The 13,714-nt window shown below is 40.4% G+C and overlaps 1 protein-coding gene across 2 annotated transcripts in view; it reads left to right on the top strand.

Moving 5' to 3' along the window:
* The window catches only part of LOC146712285 (protein NLRC3-like), a 43,945-nt gene that overhangs the window by 5,554 nt on the left and 24,677 nt on the right, over positions 1-13,714 (top strand). The gene's annotated exons all lie outside the window — the stretch shown is intronic.

Here is a 13,714-nt window from a genome sequence, read left to right as displayed (position 1 = left end):
TCCACCCCCCCGGGGTTTGTTTACACCTGCGAACCTCGTAAGTCCGGCCGTGGTGGAGGTCTCACGGTAATCTATCGCGAGAACTGGAAAGTCACACTGTTGTCTGTACATGTCTACAGTTCCTTTGAATCCATTGTTTGTCAACTCTCAGGACCTGTTCCAACTGTCATGGCTGTTATTTACCGCCCCCCAAAGTCTAATTCTGTCTTCATAAGTTACTTTGTTGATCTGCCGACTCACATAGCTACTGTTTCCCCTAATATAAAACTCCTGTCGAAACCCGCTGTAAAGTCCGAACTGGCTGACGAACGTAGCTCCAAAATCGTTTGTCTGTCATACCGAGTGTATGATCGTGCTGTATGCACAGAAATAGAAAGCAGTACAAAATGAATAATAACATTTTTGCTGAGATGACTGGGAGCTCTCGTCGGTGCAGACATCTTATGGTGCAACTGGAAGTCAAGGAAGACTTTTTGTCAGCCTGGCTACAGTGCTGAAGAGAAACCTGGGGTTGTTCTTATTTACTTCAATCAGTGATGAATAGTAAGATGTTCTGGCTTTGCGGAGGGCTTTCTTATAAATCAGCAAACTATTTCTCCAGGCTAAATGATGATCCTCTAGATTTGTGACACGCCATTTCCTCTCCAGATTACGAGTCATCTGCTTTAGGGTACGTGTTTGAGAATTATACCACGGAGTCAGGTACTTCTGATTTGAGGCCTTAGTTTTCACTGGAGCTACAGTATCCAGAGTCGTACGTAGTGAGGAGGTGAAATTATTAACAAGATAATCGACCTCTGTTGGGGTAGCGTTCAGATAGCTGCTCTGCTCTGTGTTGGTACAGGGCATTGAAGGTGATAACAGTGGGTGGATTATATTCTTAAACTTAGTTACAGCGCTTTCAGAAAGACATCTACTTTGATAAAGTCTACTCTTCACCGCTGTGTAATCAATTATTGTAAATGTAAATGTTATCAGGAAATGATCAGACAGGAGAGGGTTTTCAGGAAACACTGTTAAATGTTCAGGTTCGATGCCATATGTTAAAACAAGATCTAGAGTGTGATTAAAGTGGTGGGTGGGTTCTTTTACATTTTGAGAGAAACCAATTGAGTCTAATAACAGATTAAATGCCATGTTGAGGCTGTCATTTTTAGCATCTACATGGATGTTAAAATCACCCACAATAATTATTTTATCTGAGCTCAGAACTAAATTAGATATAAAGTCTGAGAAATCAGACAGAAACTCTGTGTAAGGCCCAGGTGGACGAGATATGATAACTAGAAAAATTTGCATTTCCTGCGAAAATGCAGTGTGGATGCTTTAAAGCTGAAGCTGTATGCAAAAACTAGCTAAAGAAGCTGAAAAGTTGCAGAAATTGTAAAAACTTTGCAGAAGGAACTGAGGAACTTTGCTAAAATGTAATAACTTAGCATAACTGCAATATCTTAGAGGAAACATAAAACTTGGCAGAAATATAATAGCATAGCAGAACTTAGCAGAAATATTGTAACTTACCAGAAGCATGATAACTTCTCAAAAATACAAGAATTTAGGAGAAATAGTATAAGATAACAGAAAGAATATATTTAGCCAAAAATACTTAAACATTATGGAAACATTATGATTTAGAAAAATAGTACAACATAGCAGAAATACTGTGATTTACCAGAGACACTGTGATGAACTATGAATATTGTAATTTTAAATTAATACTATGTTTTAGCACAAATGATATAAAATGGCAGAAATACTATAATTTAGCAGAAAAACTATATTAGGCACAAATCCTATAAAAAGCAGAAATACTATGATTAAGCATAAATACTACATTTAGTAGAAATACTATGTTTTAGCACAAATCCTATAAAAAGCAGAAATACTGTACTATGATTTGGTAGAAAAACTATAATTAATCAGAAATACTATATTTAGCACAAATCTTATAAAATAGCAGAAATAGTATGATTTAGCACAATAGTAATAAGTTAAACAGAAAAATGGGAAAAACAAAATGGACAGCTGAAAAAATGCTGAACATGCTGAGGGTCCCTCAAATATACTTGTTAAATGAAAAAAATCAGCAAAAAAATCTATAACAGCCGCACAATCACAAATATGGACACATATGGAAACACACATGCACAGAGAGACATACACACAAGATCCAATTCATTCAACCAGTCTAAATATATTGAATTTGAATCTTACAATGAGATCATCCCATTAAAAGGTTTTCTCTCTCTCTCTCTCTCTCTCTCTCTCTCTCTCTCTCTCTCTCTCTGTGTCACACACACACACACACACACACACACACACACACAGAAAGAGAGAGAAGCAAGTTTCTAGCTCAGTCAAAGGCACATTTGAGCTACTCACCCCCTCCCTCCTGTGCTGAATCATAGAGCGAATGAATCACTCAGGACTCACTAACCCCCTCCCTCCTGTGCTGAATCAAAGAGCGAGCGAACGAATCACTCACTCACCCCCTCCCTCCTGGCTCACAGCTTCTTCTTCTTCTTGATTGGCAACCAATATTAAGGCGCATTACCGCCCCCTGGCTCACAGCTCAGTGGACATTTAGATGAGAAAATATATATTTAACACATTTAAGGAAAATACTAATAAAATACAAATAAACAAAATAAATGTTTATTAAGCAATTTTGATAGGAAATTTTAATAAAATGCTGAACAGAACATTACATTCTATTATTTTTAACACAGGTATGGTTGCTTTTCTTACCCTAATAAATGAAATCATCATTATATATGGAAAAAGGAAGACTGATGTTAAAAAAACAAAGAGAAGAATGAGTACATGTTCAATTGCTTTCAGCTTTCTGTATTTTATTTATTTTATTTTATTTTTTTATTTTTGCCTGTCCCATTTGGTTCTTTAGCCGTCAGAATTGCTGTCTGAAGACCAACAGGGATACCCAGTGGATTTACTTTGCAAAATGGATCATCATGGCCTTGCCGTATTAGTCCATTTGATCGACCTTTGTTGTTATTATTTATTTTATTTTATTTTCAGATGTTACAGACGGGACAAACATGACTGGGGGATAGGAAAGGGAGAAAGAAAGATGAAGGAAAAGAAAAACAGAAGGGAAGAGGGACAGTGAGAAAGGGCACTTAAAAAGATAAAGAAAAAAAAATCTCCTGGATCACCTGTTGAGAGAAAAACAGAAAACAAGCAAAAAAACATACCAAACACCATCGCATTAATCTAGCTAAGCGTAAACATCAGTAAATACTAAATATTGAATGTTGTTGTGCAGCACCCAGGACAGACAGCGCACAACGTGCTTTGAAGTAGCAGCAAGGAAAGGTGTAGTTTATGTCTATGAACACGGTCTGCTAGAGGGTGTAGAGGGCCATAGCCCCGTCCTCCAGGGCATGCAGCAAGCATGGAGGAGATCCAGGCTCCAGATATCCAGAGGCCCCAGAGTGCGAGAGCCCAAAGAGGACCACTGGAGGGGCATCCGTGCCACCCTCCTGGGAAGAGCTGAGGAGATCCCCAGACGAGGGGTCGCCCAGTAGCCACCGAGCAGAAGCTAGAGGGGGCTGCACTGGCGTGCCTGCTGACTCTGCTGGCTGCCTCTGCCTCAATTTTATTGAGGCAGAGGCAGCCAGAAGGGGACAGAGGGGGGTAGCCTCCTCTGCACCCTGGTGACATACCCCTACTCAAAGGCCCTGCATGTGTGGGTGGTTGTGGTGGAGCGGGAAGAGGGAGGCAGCTGGAGATGGGGAGGGAAGGAAGGGAGAGGCAGGTGACCCCTCCCTGGGGCCAGCTCCCCCGCTGACCCCAGTAGGCACTCCCATACTCCGCGACCCGCCAGGGAAAGGGGGCCCAGGCCCATCCAGACCAGGGGACCAGCACAGCAGCGCCCCCCGGCCCCACAGAGCCCGGGACAGTCCACCCAACCCCACCACAGAGAAAACTGCACCCACCCCCCCATCCACTCATCTTCCAGATTACATGAGACAATAGACGCCCAGGCTGAGATCTTCCTCCACCTCTCCTGTATCTCCCCCTCCTGCAGAGAGTTCCTGAGGAGAGGAAAGCTCCTGCAAGGTGTGACAATCTCCCCCACCAGTTGAAGAGCCCCCCAGGTGGCTCGACACACCGGCGGCACCCTGCGCCAGGGATGGGCCCCCATGCACCCACCCGCCCACAACCCCGGCAACACACAAACCAGGATCCGAGGCCCGGCCAGGGCCCCAGCCCAGAGACGGAGCGCCCCCAGAACCTCACGCCCATCCCGGACCCACCCAGGGGCAAACAGGCTACCAGGTCAGTAACCCACGTCCGTCAGCACAGACCCTCGCCTAGCCCCGCTGCACGCAGCCACGAGGAAATAGTCAGAAAAGAGCCCCCAACCGGACATGACCGCTACCCCGGGTTGAGCCCCCCAAGGAAGATGCCTCCGGGGAACCCCCCGACGCCCTAAGCCTGTCCCTACCCCCACACCAATCACAACATTGAAGGCGGGACCAAACTATGACCCCCCACCCCCACTAGGTGATGGAGCTGATCAAAGGAGCCCAGAGCAATTGATCTGATGTGGTGGCAGAGGCTGTATCAAGACTAATGTAATCTAATAGATAATTTCTATATTGGTTAGAATTAAGATTGTTTTTATTTTTCCAGTTCATGAGGACTGTTTTCTTGGCTATGCATAGGGCAGTGAAAACCATATGGGCTATATTCTTTTCTGAAGTGACATTATCTAAGCTGCCCAACAAACACACTAAGGGGGAAGTTGGAATGTTACATTTCAGACACTTTGATAAGTCTTCACATATCTCGCGCCAAAACTTTTGCACTGGTGGACAGAACCAAAGAGCGTGGATGTAATTGTCTGGTGTATTGCCTTGACAGTGTGAGCAGTTGTTGGAGGATGTAAAGCCCATCTTGAACATCCGATGACCTGTATAGTGCACTCTATGTAGTATTTTGTATTGTATTAATTGCAGACTGGGATTTTTAATCAATTTAAAAGTTTTTAAGCATACCTGAGACCAGAAGTTTTGGTCTAAGCTGACTGATAAATCTGCTTCCCACTTTGCAATAGGAAGGGATATTGATTCATCTAATTTAGAAAGTGTTCTGTATATTTTAGATAATAATTTGGGGGATTTAAGAGTAAGGAAATGTGCCGCACTTAGTGGTGTTTGTAATTCAACTTGACTGAGGTTAAATTTCTTTTTTACTATGGATTTAATTTGTTGATATTCTAAAAATCTTTTCTTGTTGATCCCATATTGTGCAACTAGTCTGTCAAATGGAATAAATTCTGTTCCCTCTAATATATGTTCTAAGTATTTAATTCCTTTACAACTCCATTCTTGGAAATTAATCATATTATTGTTTTGTAATACAGTACGTCAGGGTTATTCCAGATAGGTGTACGTTTTCATGGGATTAATGAAGACTCCGTTATTTTTACAAACTCCCACCATGCTGTCAGAGAGAAGCTGATGTTGATACTTTTAAAGCATTCATGTCTTTTGATGTTTGAGCTAATAAATGGTAGGTCTGAAATCTCTAGATCCTTGCATAGTGCCTGTTCAACATCTAGCCAGGGCTCATCTAGGAAGGTATGTTTTGACCATTCTGAGATGAACTGAAGCCTGTTGGCTAAGAAGTATTGGTGAAAATTAGGCAGATCTAATCCTCCTCTATCCTTGGTTCTTTGTAGCGTTTTTAAGCTGATACGTGGGGGTTTATTTTTCCAAAGGAATTTGGAAATATATGAATCCAGAGATCTGAACCAATCTTGTGATGGTTTGTTAGGGATCATCAAAAATAAGTAATTTATTTTTGGCAAGATCATCATTTTTATAGTGGCGACCCTTCCCATGAGTGATATGGGTAAAGATTTCCATCTAGTCAGATCGCCTTCTACTTTCTTTAGAAGTGGGATGTGGTTTAATTTAGTTAAGTCTGAAAGCTTAGGAGAGACATTAATACCTAAATATTTAATATTTCCGGATTGCAGTGGGGCAGAGGAAGAATTATGGAAGGAGCAGTTAATGGGGAGAACTGTAGATTTTGGCCAGTTAATTGAATAATCTGAAACTCTTGAAAACCAGTTTATTAGAGTAATTACCTCAGAGAGGTTGGTTTGTGTGTTTTGCAGAAAAAGCAACACATCATCCGCATAGAGACTGATTTTATGTTCTATGTTCTTACATTTTATGCCCTTAATTGTTGTAGCCTGTCTAAATGCTGCTGCTAGAGGTTCGATAAAAATTGCAAAAAGTGAAGGGGAGAGTGGGCATCCCTGCCTGGTGCCCCTCAGGAGACAGAAGCTGGAGGATGTCTGGTCATTTGTTCTGATACGAGCTGTTGGGGAATTGTATAATATTCTTATCCAGTTTATAAAAGAGTTTCCAAAACCAAATTTGTGTAAAGTTGCGAATAAAAATTTCCAGTTAACTCTGTCAAATGCTTTTTCTGCATCTAGGGATAATATTATGGTTTCAATGTTTTTATTGTATGAGTAGTCTATTAAATTAAGTAATCTACGAGTGTTTGTTGAGGAGTGCCGACCTTTTATGAAACCAGTTTGGTCAGGATGAATTAAGAGAGGGGTTATTTTCTCTAATCTCGTTGAGAGAGCTTTGCAGATTATTTTAAGGTCTACATTTAAAAGAGAAATTGGACGATAGCTTGAGGGAAATAAAGGGTCTTTGCCTGGTTTTAGCAGGAGACTAATGTTGGCAGAGTTCATATTTGGTGGTAGTCTGCCCTTTTCCTCGATTTCCTGCAACATGCTGTGGAATACTGGTGCCAAAATTGTCCAGAATTCTTTGTAGAATTCTGCAGGGAAGCCGTCTGGACCTGGAGCCTTATTATTGGGCATACTTATCAGGGCTTCCTGGAATTCACTTGGCGTCAGTGGCGAATCCAGTTCAGTTGCTTGACTGTCTAGTAATTTTGGAAGAGTTACGTTGTCAAGTAACAGATCAATTTCATTTTTAGATGGGTTTATTTGTGGTGAAGATAAAGTTTCATAGAAATCCCTAAAAATGTTGTTTATTCTTCCAGGGTCATATATTGTGTTCCCCGATAAATCTTTAGCAGCACATATAGTTGTTTTTTCTTTCTTTATTTTTAACTGGTTAGCTAGATATCGACCTGATTTGTTACTGTGTTCAAAATTCTGCAAACGAAGTCTTTGTACTAGGAATTGTGTTTTTTTATTAATAATTTTATCTAATTCTAGTTTTGTTTTGCATATTTTGTTCATTCTTTCTTGATCTTGGTGGGACGCATAGGCTTCTTCTAAAGATTTGATGTTTTTTTTCTAATTCCTGAATATTTTTGTTTTCTTCTTTCTTTTTGTGTGATGAGAAAGAAATTATTTTACCTCTCATCACAGCTTTTCCTGCTTCCCATAGAACAGAAGCAGATGTTTCGGGAGTGTCATTAAAGTCTAAATATGAAGTCCATTCCTTTTTAAAATATTTAATAAAGTCTTCATCTTTGAGTGGCGATGTATTGAATCTCCAGTTTTTACTTGGTGTAGCGTTCTTCTTATGTATTAGTGTTACAGATACAGAAGCATGATCGCTGACAGCTATAGGATGAATCTCAGTGTCTGTAATGTTACTCAGCAGTGAGCTGCTGACCAAAGAATAATCCAGACGAGAGCAGGAGTGATGAACATGTGAGAAGAAAGAATATTCCTTACTGGTGGGGTGAAGGGAGTGCCATGCATCGCAAAGGCCATAGTCACTTATATACTGTTTGATTATATTTGTGGACTGCCAGTTACGCTGAGTTCCTGTTGTGTTGAGCCTATCCATTTCTTGATCACTCCTGTCCTGCAGCAGCTTCATTGGCTCCCGGTCAAATACCATATCAATTTCAAAATACTCTTGTACACATTGAAGGCTATTCATCATCTCGCTCCATATCCCTCTGATCTGGTTCAGATCACCGCCCCATCTCATTGTCTCAGATCTACTTCTTCCCTTTCACTCTCCGTCCCCTCCCACCGTCTTGCCACCATGCAGGGCTTTCAGCTGCTCTGCTCCTCAACTCTGGAATTCCCGACCTCCTGATTTAAGAAATATCTTTTGCTTCTCTCTCTTTAAGTCCCAACTCAAAACTCACTTGTTCAAAATAGCTTATCCCACATTACCTCTCCACTCTGCTATTTTAAATTTGTTTTATGTTTTATGCTTTTATGATTGTGTAAACTGTTTGCTTTTATGTTGCTTTTATTATTCTACCTTGTACAGTGTCCTTGAGTGTTCTGAAAGGTGCTTTCAAATAAAATGTATTATTATCATTATTATTATTATTATTATTATTATTATTATTATTATTATTATTATTATTATTATTATTGCATATTAGCTGTGAAGTAGTAGTTTTTAAAGTCTGGTAATGCTATGCCACTATACATTTTCTCTTTACAAAGGGGTGCCTTTTTTATCCTGTGGCTCTTGTAATTCCAGATAAAAGGGAGAAGGACTGAGTCCAATTTCTGAAAGAATGTAGCTTTCAGATACACAGGGATATTTTGAAAAAGATATAGGAGATGGGGGAGGCAGATAATTTCAATAGCATTCACCCTGACTATCAAGGAAAGTGCGAGTGAATTCCAAAATTCAACCTCATTTTTAAATGTATCCAAAGTTCTCACAAAATTAGCTTCATATAATGACTTGTGTGACTTAGTAACCTCGATCCCCAAATGTGACAATTTTTCTGAAGTTACTTTGAAGGGAAGTCGATTGAGTAATTAAGATTACCACATTTAATTGGCATCAATTTGCTCTTATTAAATTCAGTTCTTTTGAATTCTTTTGGTGGCAGAAACAGACTGGCCTCAGAGTGGTCAAAGCTCAAAAAATAATCTTTATTTTACATTTCCGGAAATGGAGACCGAGCACACGCAGACACAAGCTCAGGTCTGAATGCAGTAGCACCCAGCATGGTTATATTTCTGCAGCACGTCACACACACACTCAGTTAGTTCCTCTTTCTTTTTTGTGTCTGATTTCCTGTGCAGCTCTGCACTAAACTTCCCATCTCTAAAGTCTGTTGCCAGGGCAACCTGTCACCCTCTGACCTAGTTTTTGTCTCGTCTGAGCTTGGTTTCTAAAGGCCTCTCTTATTAAAATACATAAAACAATATAATCAGAAAATAAGCACTAAAAATATATATTTATTTCGTAACATACCCCCTTTTTAACTAATTGTATTAGCTAACATAATTAAGTGACTGCCTCAATAACTACTGTGAACTAAAAAAAAAAGATATAATTAGCTTTTTCTGGTAAAAGGTCCTACATTACTTTTGTCACTCTTTGGAAACAGCCTCTATAGAGTTAACCCGTTTCCGCTTCCAAAACTTTACTCCTGGTTTCTTCACCCCCTTTAATGGGTAGCACATATAGAATAGAATAGAATAGAATGCTTTATTGTCACTATACGGTTGTACAATGAGTTACAGAGCATCTCCTCCTCAGTGCAAACATGCTGGGGGGGGGGGGGGGGGGCACAGTTCTGCAGCGCTATATAAATATGGACAGTATTAACACAGGGAAAAAATACATCAAAATCCTCAGGGTGCTTAGCAGAGCTCTTTTGGCACAAATCTTCAGCCCAATTAACAGTTTTTCCACACACATTCACAATTCTTTCAATGGCATTTTAGCACAATTCACTCTGTCATTGAACAGATCTTCTCAAAGACACGCTACACTTTTCTCTATTAGACTTTCAAAACAATATACACTTTTGATCATTCATCCAAAGACAATTTTACACTTCATTTATACATTCACACATTTATAAAGACACCAAATGCCAAGATACATTATTTCCATTTCCATTACTCAGTATTCAACATTTCCATTACTCAACATCACATCGTCTTCCCTGGTACCAGCGTTCCTACCTTTTCGACTACTTTAAAAGCCTCTAAGGCCCAGGTCCGCCCATCTTGCTGGTCAAACAACGCCATCATCAATAGCGGTCAAATTTCTAGGCCCTATTTAAAAGCGCTCCCCGCAGCTTGACCAAAAGCTCCACTTAACCAGCGTTTCAGTATCCTACTGGTGCCTGAAGCTTTACTTAAAGCTTTACCGGTCACCCGCGTTGAAATGGTCACACCCAAGCCCCACTTTGTCGTTCAATCGGTGCAACAAAAGTGGTACTTGACCACTGATTATTAACGACCGACCTCAGTGGTCACGGGAATCACCCGGGTTCTCCTGTTGCCGCAGGTCTCTAACGCGCGTCTGCAGTGAAGTGTGGGAACCAACCCCGAACCTTTTGCACCCCTGGAGTTCAACTCCAGTCTTAGATTAATTTAAATAACTTTAGAAGCACCACTGTGGACTCTAAGCGCCAGTTTATTTATCTGATACTCGGGTCCTCTTTCCTTGTCTAAGATAACACAATTGACACACATAACACATCAACTTTAAGCACACGTCACATCAACTTTAAAATTCACCCCAGCATTAACAACAATAAGTTTTCATCAAATATTCCCTAGACTTTACTTTTTATTTATCACACATTACCGAAAATCACCATGGACATGTCATACTTAACAGATTTTATAATTTACTTTAATTTCACCACTACTGAGCCAATTTAACGGTAAGGATCATTAACTTGGTGACCAGATAATTTAGAATTCATCCAATCTGCACAATTTGCTTTTTTTTTTTTTTTGAACAGGCTCTGCCTACCTTTAAATCTTTTTAGACAGGTCTCCTGTTCGCCTCAATTCTGATCGCACCTTAAGCCAAATTTGTCCTCTCAGCCGTAAAAGAATACGGGTCAAGGCACCAATTATTAAATTTCGGTTCTTTTGATTCTTTTAGCGAGAGAGAAAGACTTCCAACTCACAGTGGTGAAGCTCAGAAAATCATTTTTATTGTACATTTCTGGAAACAGAGAACTGTAGACACGAGCACGCACCCACAGTTCTAAAAGCAATGCAAGCTAAAATACGTATATATAGTTCTGGTATAGGTCACACACAGACACACACAGTTTCGATCAAAACAACTCCTTCTGGTCTGACTAATGTGTGTGTTACTTAGTTCTGCTTTTTCTGTCTGGTTTCCTGTATTTTACTAATATGACTCTGCAGCTCTGCACTAAACTTCCTGTTTCTTAAGTTCCCTTTACTGAAGCCTCTGTTGCTAGGTGACCTTTAACCCTCTGACCTAGTTCTTTCTCACATCTGGGTCTGGATTTATAAAGGCCTTTATTATTAAAATACACAAAACAATCTAATCAGAAAATAAGAACTAAGAATATATATTTATGTCGTAACACTATCTAATAAAAAGACGTCTATAAAGGAGTGTGTTATGGATCCCAGTGTGTGTTACGACCCCCTCTGCTAGGTGACAGGTGGGGAGAAACATACACAAGCCCTCTCACAAAATCAGAGTGAATAAGGGGTTTTATTGCAAATGTTAAACTGAAAACCATCTGGGCTGTTCAACAGACCACCGGGCAAACAATTAATACACACAAAAAAAGAAAAGGTACGAATAAAAGCTAAGGATTAACTAAGGAGAGCCAGCAATCACAAGTCTCTGATAAAAGATAAAAGATTACTTGTTCTTATCACTTAATAATGCAGAATTATCATATAGAAATAAAAGAAAACTGAAGTTGTGCCATTGGAACATGTTGCCTGGCTGAAGCACTAAAGGACTCGGCGAGAGACATCTGTCTCGCCCTAGCAGCACCTGTCCCTCTCCGCTCCTCCCTTCAGTTTTTCCTCAATATATGCTCGTCATATTCTGTGATATGATTTACAGTGAGGTCTTTGATGAGGTTAGTGGTGTTGCCACAACACCTCACTGTCTTGCCGCATGTATCACAAACCGCGTCTTGGCTGCCACTTTGAGCCTTTACTTGAACTGAGCCTGTGGTCATCCACTTTCTCAATATGTTCCTAACTGTGGAAACAGACGGCTTAAATCTCTGAGACAGCTTTCTGTGTCCTTCCCCTATACCATGATGGTGAACAATCTTTGTCTTCAGGTCATTTGAGAGTTGTTTTGAGACCGCCATGTTGCTACTCTTCAGAGAAAATTAAAAGAGGAGGGACCCTTACAGTTTGACCCCCTTAAATACTCTTTCTCATTATTGGATTCACTTGTGTATGTAGGTCAGGGGTCACTGAGCTTACCGAGCCAATTTGAGTTCCAATAATTAGTTCTACAGGTTTTGGAATCATTAAAATGGCAACAGCGCCCAAATTTATGCACCTGCCTGATTTTGTTTAAACAATTATTGCACATTTTCTGTAAATCCAATAAACTTCATTTCTCAAATATCACTGTGTGTGTCTCCTATATGATATATTTACCTGACATTTCTTATCATAACAACCAACGATTGATACAGGAAAATAATGACTATTAACAGGGTCGCCCAAACTTTTGCATCCCACTGTAGTCTGCTTTTACTGACTGTGACACTAAATGAATGTTAAAATCACCCACAATAATTATTTTATGTGAGCTGAGCACTAAATCAGATAAAAACTCACAAATCAGACAGAAACTCTGTGTAAGGCCCAGGTGGATGATAGATGATAACAAAGAAGATTCGTTTTTGTGTTTTTTGATTTGTTGATTAATTATTAAGTCATGTCTGGTAGTTAGAATGACTCGGGGGTGTTGATTCATTTAAACTAACATAATCATCCTGCTGCAACCAGGTTTCTGTAAGGCAGAGTAAATCAATTTGTTGATCAATTATTAAGTCATGTACTAACAGAGACTTGGAGGAGAGAGACCTAATATTTAATAATCCACATTTCACTGTGTTACTCTTTGGTTCAGATGTGGATACTGTATTGTTCTTTCTTTGTAATTGTTTATGTTTAAGTTGTTTGTTGCTGGTTTTTAGTTTGTTTTTTGTCTGTTTGGAAGCTGACACAGTCTCTGTGGAGATGGGTTTTTGGGGGGGTAGCAGGAGGAGAGAAGCTGCAGAGAAGCGTGTAAGACTGCAACTCTGCTTCCTGGTCCCAACTCTGGATAGTCATATTTTGGGGGGTTTAATAAATTTGTCCATATTTCTAGAAATGAGAGCTGCTCCATCAAAGTGGGATGGATGCCGTCTCTCCTAACAAGACCAGGTTTCCTCCAGAAGGTTTGCCAATTATCTATGAAGCCCACATCGTTTCTGGGACACCACTCAGACAGCCAGCAATTTAAGGAGAACATGCTAAACATGTCACTCCTGGTCTGATTGGGGAGGGGACCAGAGAAAACTACAGAGTCTGACATTGTTTTAGCAAAGTTGCACACCGATTCAATATTGATTTTAGTGACCTCCGATTGGCGTAACCGGGTGTCATTACTGCCGACGTGAATTATGATTTTACTGAATTTACGTTTACCCTTAGCCAGCAGTTTTAAATTTCCTTCAATGTCGCCTGCTCTGGCCCCTGGAAGACAACTGACTATGGTTGCAGGTGTCTCTAGCTTCACATGTCTGAGAACAGAATCACCAATTACCAGAGTTTGACCCCCGGCGGGTGTGTCGCCGAGTGGGGAAAAACGGTTAGACACATGAACGGGTTGGTGGTGTACCTGGGGCTTCTGTTTAGGACTATGCTTCCTCCTCACCGTCACCCTGCCAGCCAGCCTGTTTCCCTGGCTGCTCGGCACATTCCGCTGAGGGAGAGCAAGTGGGCCCTATG

Source organism: Copadichromis virginalis, linkage group LG3, assembly GCF_057382275.1.
Source record: "Copadichromis virginalis isolate Kocher_CV1m ecotype Utaka linkage group LG3, C_Virginalis_male_GT1.1, whole genome shotgun sequence".
Taxonomy (NCBI): domain Eukaryota; kingdom Metazoa; phylum Chordata; class Actinopteri; order Cichliformes; family Cichlidae; genus Copadichromis; species Copadichromis virginalis.
Note: the sequence above shows the minus strand (reverse complement) of the source record. Positions and strands in the feature narration are given on the sequence as shown.